The sequence below is a fragment of the Acomys minous genome (genome assembly GCF_964271855.1).
Source record: "Acomys minous genome assembly, chromosome: 18".
NCBI lineage: Eukaryota > Metazoa > Chordata > Mammalia > Rodentia > Muridae > Acomys > Acomys minous.
Window position 1 is genome coordinate 30,131,500 of NC_140501.1, and position 21,964 is coordinate 30,153,463.

General features: G+C 35.4%; 1 pseudogene across 1 annotated transcript; it reads left to right on the plus strand.

The window, feature by feature from the left end:
• The first annotated feature begins 9,085 nt into the window (after window positions 1-9,085).
• On the plus strand, window positions 9,086-10,396 carry LOC311589335 (actin, cytoplasmic 2-like; annotated as a pseudogene). Its single transcript has one exon. The product of its transcript is annotated as an actin, cytoplasmic 2-like (transcript).
• Window positions 10,397-21,964: the final 11,568 nt, after the last annotated feature.

The following is a 21,964-nucleotide window of genomic DNA, read 5'->3' on the forward strand; positions in this document are numbered from 1 at the left end:
CCCCTCCTTTGCCACTTGTAATAAGCCTGCATTTATACACTATAGCGTCATCTCCAATTACCTCATTCTGTTTATTTAATCACCTCTGTCCCTATCTGCTGGAAGGCATGGCTGCCATACCCCATGCAATACCATGAACTTTCCAGGGCAGGGATTCCCCCTCACCAAATAATTGGAACATTTTGGTGCCTTTGCTATTTTCTCTCTCTTAAGCCCTTGCATGGTGACTAAGAGCTGTTTCCAATCAACCTCCATTTATATACTTTAACTTGTCTTGCATTAACAGCAGTCCAATGTCCTCATTCCCTCCTTGCCACCCTTTCATATTTCCTCATATATTAATTAAACAAAAAGGGAGGAATGTTAGTTCACAAGCCTGCCTTTAGGGTACCTAGCAACCTGACATCATTGCTTGAGGCTGACAGATGTATGCCAGAGGTGCTTCAGCTGTGTATCAGATATAAATGGACCAACCCACCATCTTGTCTTTCTCTCTTGCACTCTCTTTCTCTCTCCTCTCTCTGCCTGTCCTTCTGATTCTTTGTCTTCACTCCCATTTTCTACAATTATCTCTCTCATGGCTCATTCAGATTATATTTTCTTTCACTCTCTTCCTTGCCTTCCTCATAATAATAAACTCCCTTGTACCACACCTATTGGGCAGATGTAATTTATATATCCTAAGAGGTTCCCAAGCAAGATGAGGGACAATAGAGCATTACCTCCAGGACTTCTCTCAGAGAGCACAGCAGGGGTGGGAAACTGTCCAAATCAGTCCTGGGCCTAGGCCTACACAACTCAGGTTAGATTCAGTTAAGCTTTGGTTTCCCTGCCAGAGAACTGGCTTCTCAGAAATCAGGAGGGCAGCAGTCTGCTAATGTAACTGATATGCTTAGAAATTTCCAGCTTCCTCCCTCATGATTTCGAATTTGAATTGATGCATCTATAAGTTTCCCATTGTCAATCTAGTCTGCATTTGCAAATTAGGTAAATTTCCTCCCTACTCCTTTTGTCCTCCCCCGCCTCCACTCCCCGATGACGATGACTCAAGCTAGGTAAGCTAGCCTTCTTACTTCAATTAACAAACTGTCCTCCAAAAAAGTATCTTGGGTCATTCATATCCACCATACTCACTGGAGGCCCTGTGTCCCTGCTCCCCTGCTCCTCTGCATACTGTGACAGCCTGTATGCAACCACCACTTAGGTTTGGGGACCCACAGCTAGAGATGATTCATCTAGCAACTATTGGGAGCAGATCCAGAGATCCATAGCTAAACTTTATGCAGATTTCTGGGAATTCTGTAAAAGGGAGGTGGAGCAAGGATTGTAGGAGCCAGGTACAACAAGGACACCAAAAAGAAGACCCAGGTAACCAATTAACAAGGGATCACAGAGACTGAAAGCACAATCAGAGGCCTATATGTATCTGACCTCGGTCCTCTGCAGAGGTTACTGTAAGGAGCTTGTTGTTTCTGTGAGACTCCTAACAGTGAGAACAGGAGCTGTCTCTTTTGCCTGCTTATAAGACCTTTTTTATCTGACTGGTTTGCCTTTTCTAGCCTTAGTATGACATAGTGTGTCTAGTCTTATTTTAACTTATTATGCCATGTTTTTTGACATCTCTAAGAGGGATACCTTTTTTCTGAAGGGAAATGGAGGAGTGGATCTGAGGGTGAATGGAGGGGAGGGGATATTTTCTATTTCTTTATCTCTATTTTGTAGACCCCCAGAAAATGCTTTTATGGTAAACAGAACCTGTAGTATAAATATATTGAACTGTGGGACTACACCATACAGCAATCATTACCTAGTTGTTATTTTTTTACATTATTATGTTTTAAAGCCTATGTACAATTGGCCATCAGGTTGTAGATACACAGACACAGATTAAAAAACTAAAACTAAAGAAATTAAAGTAAATGGAGTATAGAACTATCATTTGAAACATAAATTTTGTTATATTTCTTCTAGGAAAGAAATAGCCAATGAACTTAATCACTTGTAAACAAAAGTAACTGTGCATTGAAATATTATATTAATTTAAAAATATTCTGAGCTTTTAGATTATATTCTGTTTGTAATGTATAATGGTACTTTTGGGCCAATGAAAGGTAATCAGCTACTACAGTCTTTCTACATTTTGCTTTTAGAACCTCCATTTATTTTCTTTACTTTAAAAATTACTGTATCACTGTATGACCGTCTTGAGTACTTGAATTCAACATATCTAAAGCCCATACATACACCACTGTAGAGAAAATCCACAGGAGTGGAATTAAATCATTTGTAATCATGCACACTTCAAAGAAGAAACAAAACAAAAAGATCCAAGTGGATGGATCAAAAACCACAATTTGAAGTATGTTAAACTAAAACAGCTAGAAGAAAACCTAGGCAGTTTCCTACAAGATATAAGTATAGGAAATAACTTTCTGATTAAGACTTCGTTTGCATAGTATTTAAGGCCAACAACTGATACTGAGGACCTGACAAAACTAAGTAGCTCTGTACAGCTAAGGAAAGAGTCAGATGAATTTAGAAGAAGCCCATAAAATGAGAGAGAGAGCCTTTTCTAGCTATATGTACCAGAGAGAGGATTAATATCTACAGTATAAGAAGAACTTCAAAAACAAAGAGTCAAGGCAAAAAATAGCTCATTTTAAAAATGGACAATTATCTTAACAGATAATGCTCAATAGAAAAATATAAACCTGGCTAAGGATATTTTAAAAGGTGTTCATTATCCTTAGAAATTAAGGGAGTACAAGTTAATACAACTTTGAGATTTTTATTTACATACTTTTCAGATACTTGGGTCTTCATATCTGTATCCTGCATGTACATGGGTTGGTTCCTTCATATGAGTTTCCATGTCTTTAGTTATCATGCACATGGATTCATTCTTTCACTGCAATTTACTTTCTAATATTCTGAAATTTAGTATTCTGTACTCTTTTTTCATCTATCTTCTTTCTGTCTTTTAATTTTTCTTTCTTTTCACATTATTACTTAACTTTTGATTTTCATTCTGATTACTATTCCTAGGACATCTTCAATGCCAGTTGGACCCATCACATCTATTGTTGAACAAAAGTAAGAGGTAACATGTGGCACTCAGAGGAAGGATAGTAGGCTACCAAGAAGAGACTTGATACCCTATGAGCATATAAAGGGGGAGGAGGTCCCCCTCAGTCTTAGTCATAGTGGAGCAGAGTAAGGGGAAAATGGCAGGGGGGAAGAATGGGAGGATACAAGGGATGGGATAACTATTGAGATGTAAAAGTGTGTCATCTGTGAATATATATACTAACTTTCCTGAATTCTTTTATTTATATAAAATTAGTATTAATAATATTTGTCTTCCTGTGGAACTGTGATATGAATTTAGATATAAGAACTTACTCTTTATATGTTAAAACATTATACATGTAGGAAGAAAGAAATAAGAAAATTGTATTGTAGAAAATAAAGAAAATGTAAGAAAATGAAAAAAAAAAGTGTAAAAAAAAAACACCCAGAACCTAAACTAGTTGATGCCATGAAGTTATTTTTTGTATCTACAATTTTATTTAAACTTTAAATGACCAGAATTTATAACAGATACTTGAGACTGTCTTAAGTATGATAGAAATTCAGTTGTTAAAAAAAATTTCTCTGAGAATCCAAATATGCATCTTAATTTTTTGCTTAACCTTCAGTAGAATGAACATTGAATAGACATTTCTCTGTTCTTCAGGGGAAAAATCTTCCTATATATTCTTTCTATAATTGTTTTTGTCATTTGTCTAAGTACAGTGACATCATGTCTATAAAATACTGAAAAGTATGACATGATTTTATGACTATTCAAGTATCAACTATGGGGTCTATATTTTCTATAAGATTGCTTCTAGTTCATATTAATTCATGCCCCAAACACTAATATGCCTAATATGAGGGAAAATTCTAAAAATCATATGTTAAAATATTTTATGAAATTTAATGTGTAAAGATCAGATAATTTTAAAGGAATGAAAAATTGATAATGCCATAGACTCTACTAAAAACAGGGTAATTCTTGTTCAGTGCATTTTAATACACTATTCCTCTTGTGCATACCTTACAGGAATTGTACTCTGCTATCTGTCTACTTTAATATCCTACATTTTATGTCATCTGTTGTGCCTCACTGGTGATAAATTTTATCTCATACTTCACTGGAATAAATTTTCATAAATATTCATATGATCACTCATGTCTGGGACCTGTTCCATTGTGCTTAGAGGTGGTTATTGAAATCAATTTGAAGTTCAAACCAAGATACATATTTAATATCAACTTACAAAGTGGAAGTATAAAGTCAGATATTGTCAAAAGACTCAAATTAAAGAAGTGATGGAAAGCTTTTAATCCCTGCTTTCCTGTTTCTTCTTTAATTTAATTACATTCTAATTAAATCATTTTTCCATCCTTCTCCTTCCTCCTGCTTTTTTATGCCCAAATCTCCCTTCATTTTTAACTCACAGTCTCTTGTTCTTTAGCCACTGTTGTTATATACATACAGATGAGTCAAGATATAAATACTACCTGTTAAGGCTGTCCATTGTTGAATGCATCTATAGGTCTCTAGGGTTAACTACTTTGTATCTGATAACCAATATTGTGTGTACCTAGGGAAGACAAAGTTTCTCTCAACATTTATAAATTGCCATTAGCTCTTCCAGTAGTTGTGGAGCCCTACTACAATGACATGTTAACTTTCCTAGGCAATGTTCTTGTCTTACTGAGAAAACCTTGAGCCTGAGATTTCATGGGTACTTTTTGTTTCTTTTTTGTTTTTCGTTTTCTGTTTTTTTTTTTTTTTTTTTGTCTTTCACTGAATATTTTTATTTTTTTCAATTATTATTTATTTATTTAATCTCTTTCCTATGGTTTTCTTTCCCTCATCTCCTTCCAGCCCTTTCCTCCTCTCACACATACCTACTCCTCATCCGTATCTCTCCAGGAAAGGGAGTTCTCACATCGATTTCAACCTGCCTTGGCATATCTTGTTGCACATCTTGAGGGTAGATAAGGCATCCCAGTAGAAAGGGTTTCAAAGCCAGGAAACAGAATCAGAGACAGACCTGCTCCTACTTTTAGGTGTCCCACATGAAGAAGAAGCTACACAACTGTTACACATGTTACAGGCAGCCTAAGCCAGTCTCATGCCTGACTTTCTGGAAAATAGTTCACTCTCTGTGGGCTTCTATGGGCCCAGGGTAGTTGATTCTATTTTTGTCTGATTCTGATTTTGTCTGTAGGAAAAATTGTACTTCAAAGGTTTCTGGCTGGTTTGGTGTTGCAGTCCCTAAAATGTAAGTCTTGCATGGTTATAGGAAGTAGATGGTTTCAGGCCTCATATCCTCCATTGCTAGGGTTCTTAGCTAGGTCACCCTTATGGAGTCCCAGGGGTTAGTTTCCATTGCCCTAGGTTTCCAGCCCATGCCAGCGATGCACCCTAGCTTTTGATTCTAGTAGTCTTAGCCAATAAGTTTTCCCTCCTTCCTCTCCCTACCTGATCTCTAATGTCCCTATCCCTACCCCTACCCTCTCGCAGTCCCCTGTCTGATCTATCAATGATGTCTATTCTACTTCCCCTTCTCAGTGAGATTTGCACATCCCCCTTGAAGCCCTTCTTATTACTTAGCCTCTTTAGGTCTGTACACGGCTATCCTTTACATTCTGGCTAATGTACATTTATGGGGGATACATATCATGTTTGTCTTTCTGGGCATGAGCCAAGCCACTCAGGATGATCTTTTATAGTTCCATCAACTTTCCTGCAAATTTTATGGTGTCATTGTTTTTAATAGTTGAGTAGTACTGAATTTGTAAATGTATATTTCTCTTTACTCATTCTTCAGTTGAGTGATATCTAGGTTGTTTCTAATTTCTGGATGTTGAGAATAAGGCTACTGCAGGAACAGAAAGGCTCAGAGGGAACAGGAGCTCTACAAGAAGACCAACAGAGCCAGCAAATCTTGGCCCAGGGGAGCTAGCAGAGACTGCTACACTAAATGAAGACCACGTATCCAGAGGACCTAGGCCCTCTCCTCAGACATAGCTGATAGGCAGCTCAGTCTCCATAGAGTCCCACTAGTAGGAGAGCAGGGGCTGTCTCTGTATTGGACTCTGTTGTCTGCCTTTTGATCACTTCCTCCATCGGAGTGCTTTAAAAGGCCACAGAGGAAGAGGATGGAGGCAGTCCTGATGAGACTTGGTAGGCTTTGGTCAGTTGATAAGGGAGAAGGACTCCACTCTTTGAAGACTAGGGGAGGGACATAGAGGGGAAGAGGGAAGGAAGGGGAACAGAGTGGAGACCAGGGAGGGGATTATAATGTAAAGTGGATTTTTGATGAAGAAGGAGCTGAACTACTTTGCTAAGGCTTTGGAGAGCCCATAGTGACCATTCCTGGCTGTGTTGGGAGGAGCTAAAGTTGCAGACAGAAGCCAGTTGATCAATAATATGGTGGACAAAGTCAGTGAGATGATCATCAGTGGTGGGATGGCTTTTACCTTCCTTAAGGTGCTCAAAAACATGAAGATTGGCACCTCTCTCTATGATGAAGAAGGAGCCAATATCATCAAAGATCTCTTTGCGTAGCCGAGAAGAATGGTGTGAAGGTGACCTTGCCTGTTGACAGAACAAGCTACAGAATCAGAAGGAACCAGAAGGTTAGGACATAGAGTCAAAGTTAGTATGAGGACAAGCAGAAAAATTCAGTGAGAAGGCATGAGAAGGCAGATTAAATCAGCTTGGAGAGGATTTTTGAGCCAGAACTGCCAAGTTGAACTAGCCAGCCAGAATTCAAATAGAAGTAAAAGGGTAGTCTTATTCAGCAGTAATATTCCTACATGAAAATTACCACAGGCAAATAAAAGATACATTTACATAACACAGATTAAAATTGTATAGAGAGAAAAGAACTAAGACAAAAAATAAGAATATGTTTATATCTTTTTAAAAGATATTTGAAAGTAATCAATATAAATCAAATATAATAGAAGAATAGAAGCAATGGAAAAGAACAAAGCAAAAAAATATGAAAGAGGCAAATGTAAAATTAATTGGAAATAAATGTTACTATCTTGACAATTATATATTTCTGAAGAAGGACTGGAATGTAAAGGTAAATGAATTTCTCAAATAGTTGAAAAGTTCACAAAATATTTGAAATAAATTACAATATATAATAGAGAAATACAGTCCAATGTTTGAAATTATGAAAAGAAACCATGAAGGTGCAGAATTCTAAATCAATATAGAAACAACAGTCCTGTAGAAAATGTATAATTTTATTTATTTTGATTTTTTATACTTTTATTTTATTATACATGTATAAAACAAACTACAAACAGCAGGGAGAATTATATGACAATCATGAGAATAATGATTTACTTCACAGTGACTTGGCGGTCTGTATTCGTCCCGTTTGAAGTAAGTATCTTTCCTGTCTTGTTGGATCTAAATTTCTGAATGAGATTCAATATCTATCCTATCTCAACTCTAATAACTTAACTTCTTTATATTGATCTAAAACAATCTTGTCCTTTAACCGACTAGACTTGGTTGTAAAACTATACTATCTTTTCTTCAATGCCCCTCAGAGACTTTGAGAAGGAATAAAACTTAAATTCCAGAGTGAACCAGCAGTGTGGATTAGCAGCTTCCAAAATATACAAATTGATTTAAGACAGTTTTCTTCCTGACCAGTCACCCAATACACTTTATAACATTGGAGCCTCATCTTCAGCTTTCTGGCCTAATATCTCTGCCAGACTTGTTTGCAGGGCAGGAACTATTGAGGCCTTGCTTACCCTGACTTGGCAGAGTACAGCTGTCAACTCTGTCTGCATCTAAGTTGCCCATATTTAGGCAGATTTTGGTTGTGGCAAGAATGAGGACATTTTGCCCAGTGGTTATTTTGCCACCTTTGAAGCCATATCCATAAGGAGGCTCTTTGATGCTCATCATCTTCTTTGAGGTTGGCTGGGTATTGTCAGGAGTTAACGTATCTTGTTGTCGAAAAATACCTAAATATTAAAATTTTTTCTTAAGAAAAATCCCACAATTGTGAAGTACATTTGAAAACCACAACTTAAAACTGTTGATTATTATTGGTATAAAGTAGATGATCTTAGCTAAAAGAGGCTCATAGGCATATCAGACAAACTGAGTAAAAGAATAATGCAAGATAATGAAAAACATAATTTTAGAGACAAAATCTTAAGTTAAATTATTTTAAAATAGAAACCATTCATTAACTTTCCAATACATTACTAACTCATGTAATGGATATTATGCTGTTTTGACAGTGAAAATTCACAAACACAATAATACAATTTTAATCTTAGTTGCCTAAAGCAACACTTTTATGCATTTTCAGAAATCTTAAACCTGTTTTATATATTCTTAAAGTACACTGTTAATTTCTGAATATACCATTGATATATAAAAACAACTTCAGCATAGAAATAGAAATATAACTTTGACTTTGTGTTAAACACAATAGTGCAAGTAATGATCCTATATGTTTAAATTTAAATTTGATAGAAATATATTTCAACCAAACCCCAGTTTTCAAATACTAATTTTTAAAATAATGCATCAAAAGCACATTATTTAAGAAGTAAATTTTAATTTAAAAATATATGCTCTATTTATAAAAGTGATGACTTTAAAGATTAAATACCCAAGAAACCACCTGATTATATTATTTCAAATGTGGATAACTAGTTGTTGATATTAAAGATAAATTGCCATAATTATTCTGTATTTTATTTTACAACTCCTGTTTCAGAATTACTAGACTAATTCTTATTAATAACGTTTATAAAAGCAATGGCTACTAAATGGAGGACTACAATTTTCAGAAATACAGAAGAACTTAAAATGATTATTTTATATTTCCAGAAAAGTAGATAACTTGAATATAATTACCTTTGGAATATAAGTTTTTCATTGTGTATTCAAATAATATATTATATGCAATTCTTATTGAAAAGTAAGTTGGCTCACCATGTATGTCCTCTGGCTGCTCCGTCGCCCCGTCCCTCAATTGCAATGGAAGAAGAAATCATCGTACTCGTCATTGACAATGGCTCTGGTGTGTACAAAGCTGGTGTTGCTGCTCACGACGCCCCCAGGGCCATGTTTTCTTGCATCGTCAGTCGCCCCGACACCAGGGTGTCATGGTAGGCATGGGCCAAAAAGATTCCTACATGGGTGATGAACCCCAGAGCAAGAGAGGTATCTTGACCCGGAAGTACCCCTTTAAGCACGGACAGCATTGTCACAAACAAGGATGACATGGAGACGATCTGACACCATACCTTCTACCGTGAGCTGCGTGTGGCACCTAAGGAACACCTGATGCTTCTGAACGTGGCACCTCAGAAGCCGAAAGCAAACAGAGAGAGGATGATACAGGTAATGTTTGAAACCTTCAATACTCCAGGCATGCACGTGGCCATTCAGGCGGTTCTGTCCTGGTATGCATCTGGGCGCACCATTGTCATTGTCATGGACTCTTGTGATGGGGTCACACATACACTGCCCATTTACGAGGGCTATGCCCTTCCCCGTGTCATCTTGTGTCTGGACTTAGCTGGCCGGGACTACTTTATGAAGATCCTGACCGAGCTGGGTCAGGTTTTTGAACCACTGCGGAGTGAGAAATTGTGCACGACATGAAGGAGAAGCTGAGCTATGAGTGGCCCTGCATTTTGAGCAAGAAATGGCTACTTCCGCATCCTTCTCTTTCTTGGAGAAGAGCTATGGGTTGCCTGAAGGGCAGGTGATCACCATTGGCAATGAGTGATTGCAGGGTCCGGTAGCACTCTTCCAGCCTTCCTTCCTGGGCACGGAGTCATGTGGCATCCATAAGACCACCTTCAACTCCATCATGAAGTGTGATGTGGACATCCTCAAGGACCTGTATGCCAACACAGTGCTGTCTAGTGGTACCACCATGTATCCAGGCATTGCTGACAGGATGAAGAAGGAGACCACAGCCCTTGCACCCAGCACAATGAAGATTAAGATCAGTGCTCCTCCTGAGTGCAAGTGCTCTGAATTGGCGGCTCTATCCTGCCTTCCCTGTCCACCTTCCAGAAGATGGGGATCAGCAAGCAGGAGTACAACGAGTTGGGTCCCACCATCGTCCACAGCAACTGCTTCTAGATGGACTGAGCAAGTGCCAGGCAACGGCTGCAGGAGCTAATTCTAAAGTATGGATTTGCCCTGGCAAATGGACACAACTCATGCTAGCCTCATGAAACTGGAATAAGCTTTTGAAAAGAAATTTGTCCTTGAATCTTGTATCTAATGCTGTCACTGATTTTGACCTTGTATTCAAGTTAACTGTGCCCTTGATATAATGTTTAATACCCTGTGCATATCTTGATTTAGCTCTTAGTCCGTGTGGCTCAGTCAACGGTGGCTGGGGAAGGCATAAGGTGGAAGAGCAGCCTGGTGGATCAGTATGAGCAGCAGTAATCTAGGCAGGGTATTAACCGAAAGCTGACTTCCAGGATTTCTCGAGGTTGACAAGGGTTCCTGATCTAGTGACACCTTCATCTTTCTGGTCTAACCAGAATGGGAAGCCCGAGCCTTAGGACCCAGTTGCCAAATTTTTTTTTTCTCTCCTGATAGCTGTTGGTTGTTACTTGCCTTGAGTTGGGAACCCTTGCATTGACACCTGTAAATGTATTTATCCTTTTAATTTATGTAAGGTTTTTGTGCTCAATTCTTTAAGAAAGACAAATTTTGGTTTTCTCCCGTTCAGTGAGAACATTAGGCTCTAGCAACACATCGTTGTGTAAAGAAAAATAAAAGTGTTGCAGTAACTGAAAAAAAAAGTAAGTTAATTTATCTTTCCCTTACATTGCTATTAATTTAAGCCATATAATAAAAAAGTGTAATTAGATGCTTCTTTCAAACAAAAAGTATTTAACTGTTATCAAGCAAGTTCTTCCTTCTCTAAATGAAAATATTGTAGAAAGCATACTTTATTTTGTTCTTTCTAGTGTGTTATATATCACACAATAATTGTTCTTGGAAAAGTTTAAAATCACATGAGCCATGCCTTTTTTTCTTTATAGTACATTACAAAGCACACAAAGTCTATAGTAACTCACAAAGTTATTAAGTCTCTCTTCATACAAAATTATGAAAATGTGGTGATTTATTATTTTGTTTCCTTGGCATGAACTGTGAATAAGCTCTTTAAGCTCAAAGCCAATTCTATTTTGGACAGCTTCATCCATGAAGACATTTCAGTTGTAGGCCGCATGATCTCTATTCTGACATAAAGATTCTGTGCGGACCAGAAGTGTTCTACCAATTGCTGATTGACCGAACAGTTCTTGACGGTGCTTGGGATTTCATGCTGAGTAGCACTGCTTTCCTGTAGAGAAGGAAATGTTATCAAGTGCTTGTTCTTAGAGCCCCCATCTGTTTCTTCTCTTTCCCAAATGTCATTTCTTGTTCTGCCAATAAAACATACTTCCATCCCCCTTAGAGACAATTCTACCAAGCGGTCAATATTTGATTCCTTATGACATTTATTCCATTAGCATGCGAACTCTTAGAATTTTCTCCCAGTACTGGAAAGGATAAATTTGAAAAGGACACCATGTCCTTGTATACTAAAAAGTGGGAGAAAGAAAAAACAGATTATAGAGAAATTTGATGCTGAAGTGATATAATTATTTTTATGAGGATGCCTTGGACACAAATATTAAATGGGAAGGAAGAAGGAAAAGTTGGGACTGAAAGGAGTAATAATTACCTGTATGAAACCCTACAGATATATAGAAGCAAGTTGTGTGTGTCCTGTAATTCCACCACATAGGTTGAGGGATGGGTATCAAAGGTGATTAATTTTGACTGCAGAGAAAGACAGTAGCTAAAAATATTAGATAAAATAAAATAAAATCAGAAAAATACATAAGCAAATATAAATAGCTTCACGGACAAGGCTTCCTAATAGCAAAGAGACATAGAAGTAGTCGAGAACAGCTAATATTTAATACCTCAACATATTAGAATATTAAAACAGTGGCAGATAGTTGACATACGACAATGTGTTTTGTAGTAATGAAACTTCCTTTGACAACCCCAGTTCTCTCTTGGAGGGTCCATGGTCACTTTGGAGAATAAAATATAAGTCTTATACAATATTGGAAACAATAAAAGTTCAAATAAAACTTACATTAATGTGGGTCTCTGATTTCACACTTACTAAAACAGTGCAATTGTTTCCTGTTCCCAAGAGCTATTTATAAAATGTTTAAAAAATTTCTTTTAAAAAACTGTTACAAAAGTCCATGGCTAAACAATTTGTTTAATAAATCAAAATGCACTATGATATAGTCTTGAAAGAACAAGAATATTAAAAGTTGATCATTATTTCACATAAGTAAAAATGACATGTAAAATGGGTAGAGGATGATCTATAAATGTATGTAACTCCTACTTACAATCAATACAAAATGAAAACTGTTTATTTACTTTTTTGTGTTCTACTGAAGGCACAACTGTCAAATATGATTAGAAGATATGACATCACCACACAGAACATGAATGTATAGTTATACAAGTGATGTTCAAGTTGTATTTATCTCACATGTGATTATTTATTCCCTGTGTTTACCTAACAGGTTTGAGCTTAAAGAAAGCCTTTGTACAACAGCACTGTGTTTGAAATACTTACATAGTTACATCAATCTAAGGAAAACTCTAACCTTTTCTTTTCAAGAATAGCAACAAAAATATGCTTCCTTTTAATACCCTAGTTTAGCACAAACATTGAAATAAAACATTGCACTCTGTGTCACCTTTAATGCATTTTCCACACGAGAGGCAACAGAGACAGCCTGTTTATGCTTTTATGTTATAAAAAGGGAATCACAAAGTATCAGAGAAGTCCAACAAAACTGTCTAGAATATACAATTTGGCAGACGAATTTCCTGGCACTGCACAATTATGCTGTTTGAAAAAATCACAATGAATACATACTATCAATTTGAAAGTCAAAGTTCACGTTAGAATGTAAATGTGCTGTACACAGAAAAAGTTACCAGCATCTACGAAATTCACACACACACACACACACACACACACACACACACACACACATGTGCTTATGTACACACAAGCAAACATACATACACAGGCACACACACACAGGCACATGCACATGTCCACATTATCCTACCATGCAGTAGGAATAAAATTTCTCAGTATGAATAGTCATGGTGTCCAGAGCAGGAAGCTGAGATAGGACAATTGAAAATCAGAAAATGAAGTAGAGCAGTAGGAGGCTTTCAGTCTCAAAGCCCACCACTGGTCAACTTAACGTGTAAGCCGCTATCTTCATACTCCTTTTATATATGTTTAAAATAGTTAAGAGTATTTTTAAACAATTTAAAGTACATTGAGAATTTCTCCATAAAGATACTTGTGCGTATGTGCATTTTGTTCTCGTTTTTTGACATTTTCACTGCTGCTTTGCAAATTTTTCCCGATAATTATTTTGAAGTAGACTTAATATAGTAGGGTTACCACGTTCTGGTGGAGGCATATTTTCTTGAGTGTTAACATTTATTTTTGGGTATTGGTATTTTGTCACCTGGGCTTGGCATGATTGGACTGAATCTAATATTTGTATCTGATCTTGTGTCTCTTGGTTGGTGATTCGTTGTTTGGATTCGGTTGCCCTGTCTGTATCTTGTCTGAGTGTGGTAGCTAAAGGGTTGTCTGACAGAGAGTGCTTCTGCAGATGGTTGGTTGGTAAAGAGGCATAGAGGTTGGTCAGGAGAAAAGGCTGATAGCAGATTCAGGAAAGAGCTAAAGAGAAATTTTCCATGGGAAGAGAATGGGTCCCTAGATATCTTTAGGGCTGATTGGAATAGACGTTCTTTCCAGTAAACTGAAGTATGGCAAAAAGACAATCAGGGAAGGCTGAGAGGAACCATCAGTCCTACATGTATATCGCTTATGCTTTCCATGACCTCCACTATGTGTCAGCACTGTAATTGTTCTCTCATAACCAAACAAGATCCTATTGCTAACTGTCACTTTAGGACGTGCATTAGGTTTGTGAGAATAAAGCTTCCCATTTGTGTTGCTGAGTTATATAATTCTCTCTTTTTATTGGTTTTCTGGTACAAGGTCTCTCTGTCTAGGCCTGGCTCTTCTGGAACATGCTGTGTAGACCAGGCTGGCTCAAACTCACAGAAATCCTACTGCACTTGTCTCCCAAATGCTGGGATTAAAGTTCACCGTCACTTTCCAGCACATCATCTATAACCTAATATAATATAAGCCTTGTATTCTTTCCAAAATTGTAACTGTAAAAGTTTTGGCTTTTCTATGCCCACTATTGCTCACAAATATTGACATGAGACCTACTACATCATTTATGAATAAGCTCTGAGACATTGAGACAGGAGATGCTTCCGTAATAACGGTAATGCCCACATCCAGAAGAACCAGGTATCTAGGCACAGGATTTGAGTTCACAGTACATAAAACCATCACCCAAAATAAAACCATGCAAACAATATATTCATTTGCAACACAACATTAATAATTATTACTATTTAGATGTATGATATTATATGATAGAGTAAAACATTGTGACAAACTTTATCACTTTATCCTTAATGAATCATTATCAAAGATTTATTTTTCTCTGTTTACTGTCTCTTGCATAGTTTTTATGCAATTAGACATATTTTTAAGCCTTCAGATTTCTTTAATTAATACAATTTTTATATTGACATCTATTGAAAAAGATTATTTCTCTTAACAACAATAGCATAGCCTGGTGGTGGTGGTGGTGCATGACTTTAATCCCACCAATAAGTTTTCAGAGGCATGCATATCTCTAAGGTTAGCTAGGCCAACAGAGTTTCAGGACAGCCAAATAAATCTTGTCTCAAGAAAAAAAAAATCAAAGCAAAAGACACTGCCTCTCCAAAAAAACAATAGCAATTACTTTTCTTTATAATAGTCCTGGTCAATTTTATAACCTAAAAATGGGTTTCATAATATTTATTTATGCCAATTAATTTTGCCACTTGAAGGTTAAATCAATACATAATTATTCTTTTGCATTTGCTTTTTTATTTTATAAAATGTATAATATTTTGGAATTATTGTCCTCTAGCTGTCATTTAACATTTCTTGTCTGATCTTTTACATCATGTATTATGTACTAAATTTCCTCTATTATTAATCTTTTTAAATAACATGGTTTATTTCTCATAATTAATATGTCACCTCAGCTTTGAATTAGATTTTTTGGCTATTGAATTTTCTACCTAGTATCCTCTTCCATATATTGGGATGTTAGCTATGAGAGCTTTTCAGAACTTTGCTTTGATTACTTTGGAAGATTGGGAGATTTTTGAATAAACATATCATAAAATCCCAAATTATTTGTACTTTTCTAGGATGGTCAGCATTTCCTACTTAGGCTGTGAATTTGATGGAGCATAAACAAAAGTGGAAAATTCCATTTTTCTTCTTAATTCCATCCTTCCATCTTTCCATCCTTTCCTCTCTCTCTCTCTCTCTGTGTGTGTGTGTGTGTGTGTGTGTGTGTGTGTGTGCATGTGTGTGCTTGTGACAGTGTTTGTCTGTGTAACATTGCCTGTCCTGGACTTGCTTTGTAGATAAGGCTGCCTCTGTCTCCCTGAGTGCTGGCATTGAAGGCATGTAACATCACACCCCACTTAAAATTGTACTTTTGTACAGTTATTTCAACAAATGTATATTCAACATGATTTGTAATCTTTACAATGTCCTTCATCATGTGGAAAATGATGTATGTTTGTTCTCTGTGTAAGGTTGTTGCACCATTCTTGCTTTACCTTTTGTTTCCTCTGCCAGTTTATTAACAGCCCACACATACAGAATCATTAGGCAAACTCTCTTTGATAGTCTAATGACTACAAACTTAAAGAATAATCTGCCCAATTTGTTTATAAATTCGTTCAATTTTGATTATGCTTGGCTCAACTTTATCTGATACTGTGGGTTCAATTTAATGAGATTATCTTTTTCCTTTTTTTCCCCTTCTGTTTGGTTTATCAAGATAGATTTTCCCTATATAGCCTTGGATGCCCTGGACTAACTTTGTAGGCCAGACGGGTCTCAAACTCAAAGAGCTGTGCCTACCTTTGCCTCCTAAGTTTTGGGATTAAAGGCATGAGCCACCATGCGAGGCCTGAAAGTACAGATTTAAATGGGGGAAAAGGTGAGCTTTTCACAATGAAAAGCAACAGTTACCAAGTTTAAGTTTTCCCATCCAATTTTCTGTGAATTCACACCCTAACACATGAACTGCCTTCTTTCTTTACTGACTTTGTCCATCTAATTACTACTTTGAATCCAGCTTTACATTCATAATTCAACAATGAAGCAGTCATAGGAATATCTGATACCTTTAAAGCAAACATCCATATCTCTCCATCTAGTCTATCTATACAATGCCTTCTGTATATGTGCCTACCAACACTTAGAATAATGTTAGCTTATTATTTTATCTTAAATACTATTTTTATTTTTATTATGTTTCCTTTTTAAACATATACATTTATATTATTACACATGGGTAAAATAAACTACATACAGCAGAAAGAACCATGAGACAATCAGGAATTATATAAATGTTACATTCATAGTGATGTGGCTATTTGTATTTGGCAAACTTGAAGTAAATATCTTTCCTATCTTGTTGGGTCTAAATTTCTGAATGGAGATTAATATCTACCATATCTCATCTCTATTAACTTAAAACATCTATCTTGACCTAAAAACATCTTAACACCTAACCTACTAAGATTAATTGAAAGATTAAACTATTAGGATCTTTAGAGTTTTACTCAGAAAGATGAAATAGCATACCACGATAAAATCTTTGAGGAAGATGAGAATAAATTTTCAAAAAATTAAAAATAAAGACAGATTCTATATCAGATAATATGACTGGGAAAGTTATGGCCAGGTGATATATTAGTGGATGTTTTATTAAAGCACATGGGAACAACCTTCAAAACAGAATACACAAAAACTAAATTTCTGTAGCAAAACCATAGTAATATTTTTTAATCCAAAGCAAGGGCAGTTTGATGTCACACAGTAGAACAGCATAACCACACTAACTACATCACAGTAGTCAAGGGCTATTACACTTCTAGCTTCATGCTGTTTTATTTAGCTTTCATTTTGTTGAGAAGGTGTTTTGTTTGTTCTACTGAGGTGAACCTTCTTTTAAAAACTATTTTCAATTGGTAGCACAGAAATTTTATAATTTCATCTTTAATCTTTTATTACTAGAAAATATATGTGCTCTTTTCATAGTTATCACAAGTCATACACACACACACACACACACACACACATACACACACACATATATATTACAATCTCTTAATGTAGTCTGGCAAGAAGGCTCAGCTAGTTAACGTGCTTGCAATGCAAGCCTAACAATATCTCATTAGATCCTTAGGATACACATAAGTTGAAGGTGAGGACTGAATTCACAAAGTTGTTTGCCTTCTACTCACGGCCTTTGGCACATGGGTCCACACATGTCATACACATTAATAATAATATCAAAATGATAATAAATTTTAAAAATTGCATTAGGATCACCATACTACAAAGATATTGCTCTCTCTTTCAGTCATTGTACAATAATTGGTTCTTTGTTTACAAAGTAATTATTGTGATTTTTTCTCTTTTAATGAGAATCTGTAGGGATTTTAATGGTCATTTTGAATATTTTCACATTTGCTCCAACAAAGTTAAGTTTTTTACAGCTGTGGTATCATATTCTTCATTGACTTTTGTAGGGATTTCTTATTTGTTTTCTCTCAGTTATTAGTCATCTGTATATTCAGTGGGCTACAGGCAGGATTTAGTCCCATTGCAATATATCGAGACGTTATCTCATCTCATATCTACTACAGACATTATTACTTAACACTTCAGTGTAGCATATTTAAAGAATTACTCAATAAAAACCTTCAGGACTATAAATACTAAGAATTTTATAGTGTCAATTTAAAAATATATTTAGACTTCAATTTTGTTTAGTATGTAGATTTACTTGTAACTAGGCTAATGTTTTTATTAGTCCTCCTTTGATTTTAGTTTGTTAACACTTCAATTAAATCCCAAACAATTATGCAGACTTAATGCTGATGTCACTCCAGTCATATACTGCAGAATAATTGATTTCATTTTGAACCCTAAGATTGTGAACTGTAAAAAACCTGTTTCTTGTTTGGAGTGGCTCAGCCCTAACACATACCTATAATTTAAGAACTTTCGGTTTATTGAAAAGGGGTGATTATGGTGTGGCTCAGCACTAGTACATACCTTTAATCCAAGAGTTATCTGTATACAGCCTTTAATAAAGTTAACCCTAGGTCAAGAGGCAGAACAAGTAACCGTATGAGAGGGATTAAACAGAAAGGAACAACTTTGAGGTGGGGGGGGGGGGTATTTAAGAGATCATAGAGAAAAAGAAAGCACTCCTAGCCATGTTGCTCTTGGCTTTCTCCTTCTGAGCACCCTGGTAAGCTAGCAGGCCTTTTCATTCTGGGCTGTCAGCTGAGTTGGTAAGCTTTTGACTTTGGGTATTTGGGGTTTTGGGCTTTTTCCTTGTAGGTAGTAGAAAGTCTTTTTCCTTCTGGGCCATTGGATGAATAGGAATGTCAGCTGTGTGCTTTCTCGGCTTCTCTGGGCTAGTAGGTTTTCACCCTAATAAAGGGTTCCTGAGTCTTTATTGGTAAAATCAGTTGGTTGGGATTTTCTTTCACTATAGCGATAGCTATATATTTTATGAATTAGATATACAGATATATTATTTAGTAAAGATAAATTTCATCATTTAAAATTATTTGCTTAAACTGCTTTTTCCACTAAACTAATTGCAAGAAATTATTTGCTAAACTATGCTAATAATTTGAAAAACTAATTCATAGGAAAAATTGAATATTAATGTTTTTCACCCTCTCTAAATCATAAAAAGTTAGAGGTACATATAAACATCTGGCATCAAGCCCAATTTTTCACACATTTCTACTGAGGCCATATATCAGGGAGATTCAGAAGGTTTGACTAAAACATTTATGCTGGGGTTGCAAACCACCATCGTATTTAATAATTAATCGGTGTTGACAAAATAGGTGTCTGAAAAACAAAAACACAACAATTATCTTTTGTACAAATTCAAGGCCCACTCAGTCTTCCAGACAGCCATTTCTTTGTGGAAAATTTATAAATCCCATGCTACCTTTTAAAACAGTAGGTGTCCCTTATAGTATTCATAACTCTTACATAATTGGGTGTTCTAGGACACTTTCCAAATTTCTCCAACAGGTGTAATTTTTCAAGAACACATCTGCCATGAGTTTAAAAAGCTCCTGAAACAATTAGCAAAGAAAATTCATCATGTGATTGAAATAATAAAATAATTTGGCTACAAAATTATTAATATGTGGTGTGTGTCAGAAGGCTTTGGTTGGAAATGAAATGTGGAGTCAAATTCTTGAGTGTTTTGGTCCAGTATAAAAATGATGGGGAAAAGATAATTTCAACACAACATTTTATAATTAATTTATGCAAATATTCCAGGAAAATGCATAAAGTTCTGAATAAAAAACAGAATAATATCTACACACTGCTGTTAATATATCTAAAATAATTAAAAATATATCTATAAACAAAAGTATACTATAAAATTCAATAAATGTCATGCTATCATGTTAATCCATTATAGTTAGTGAGGGCTTGCATTTAATCACAAATACATAGCTTTATACATATAACCAACCAAAAAAGCAAATAAACAAATCTCATTCTTGAATCACTGCACAAAAAAAATTAAACTTTTTTTTAAATCAAGCTTCAAAAACACATGAAATGCAAACCAAATTGACGTCTTCCTTCGTTAAAATATTTAATTAATCACTATGATCAAGCAATCACGTGAATGCATGAACATTGAACTCAGACAAAACCCTAATCTAACCATTATTTATAAAGTAATGAAATGGTTGCATACAAACATATAAATCTAAGAAGGAAGGTACCACAAGCAGAGGTCCACACAGTACTAAGATTTCCATAAGGAAATAACATTAAAACTGCTATATAAGAAAAGGAGAGAATAAAATATACGGGTCAAAGGAGCTTATTGATAATACATGGCTGTCATGCCAGACAAGAAAGAGACTGGAATGGGAAGGATATCTCTGAAGCACAGTGAAGAGAGAGAGAGAAAGCATAAATTCTTAGTGCTGTAAGAGAATTAAAATAGCTCAAGGTTGGAAGACAAACATTCATCTCGTGAACTATTCTCTTTAACGGGATGTCAAAAGAGAGAAGCACACAACTTTTTAGGAAAAATATTGTATGATGTTTTGCTTTTCCATTGTCATCCCCCAGAGCTGAGGACCCAACCTAGGGCCTTGCACTTGCTAAGCAGGTAGTCTACCATTGAGCTAAATTCCCAAAGCCTCTTTTATCTTTTTATTCCATTGGGATAAAATTTGGTGAAAATAAAACAATAAGAAGATATTACAAAAATCATTAAGGGGGAAAGTAAGAACAAAGAGGGTTATACTAAAAAGCAAAATATGCAGCTAACTTGCTAATTAGGCTCATTTAAATAAATAGGACATTCATTTACTTATAAATGCTCCATCATCAATAACTGTGGTGTGATTATAATCTATATTATATATAATTTATTATGACAACATCCTTAGTAATGACTATTTAATGGCACTTCTGAGCTAAGGGTTAAAGTTATGTTAGTTTATACACACTGAACAACTTGTTAAGGATGTCTAATTATGACATTACATTTAAAATAACACATATGACTGGAATGATTCCGAAATAAACTTTATAATTACTACTTGAAAGTAAAAATTTCTACAACGAACTAAACTATAATTAACCATGAAATAAGCTAAAATAAGAGCTGGTATAACTAAGTGGTGGTATACTTGTCTAAGCCTTCACCATACATTTTCAACACTGCAAAAATATTTAAAAAGAAAAATACAATAGGAAAGAGATACAATATAACATTTTTAGTTTTAAAAAAAAGTGAATCACTTTAAATAGAAGACAGTTAAAAATGTCTGAACAAAATAGAAAAGTATGTGTTATTATTCTTCTATTGAACATAAAACTAATGTTGCTTACCTCCAAACAAACAAACAAAAAAGACCATCTCCTTTTCTCAAATTTAATAGGTCATAAACAACTAGATAACAGACGATTCCTATATTGTACATACTTTTGCTTAGAATTTATTTGAAAGTATTTTAGTTCAATGTTATTTTCTTTATTTATGTATCTGTGCATACATGTCTTTCTTTTCCTCTTTGCATATGTCCGTGTCCGTGTGTGTGTGTGTGTGTGTGTGTGTGTGTGTGTGTGTGTGATTGACTTGCGTGCTAGACAATAAACTGTGTTCCTCCCTACAAGCCATAGTGTTTTGGACTGCTAAGCCTTTTTGCCATTTCTTTATTTTTTGAATAGTAAATTCAATTAAAAATTAATTTTTATATTAATCTTACATAAAAATAAAAATAATTAAATCAGGAAACTTTAAAATCAATGTAATTTATGCTTTCATTTTGAGCACTAATATAAAATTATTGATGCAAATAGGAGTGTCATAGTTAGGTTCAGTTGTCAACTTGACAACTTGGAAAAAGAGAAAAATTCAATTGAAGAATTAGCTCCAGCAGATGTCCCTGTAGGAATTGTTTATTTTCTGGATTGATTCTGATGGAGCAGAGCCTAGATAGCTCTGGGCATTGCAATCCCTTCTCACTTGGGCCTAGGATTCACAGATATAGCTGAACAAGACAAAGAAAGCAAGCCAGTATGTAATCAGCCTT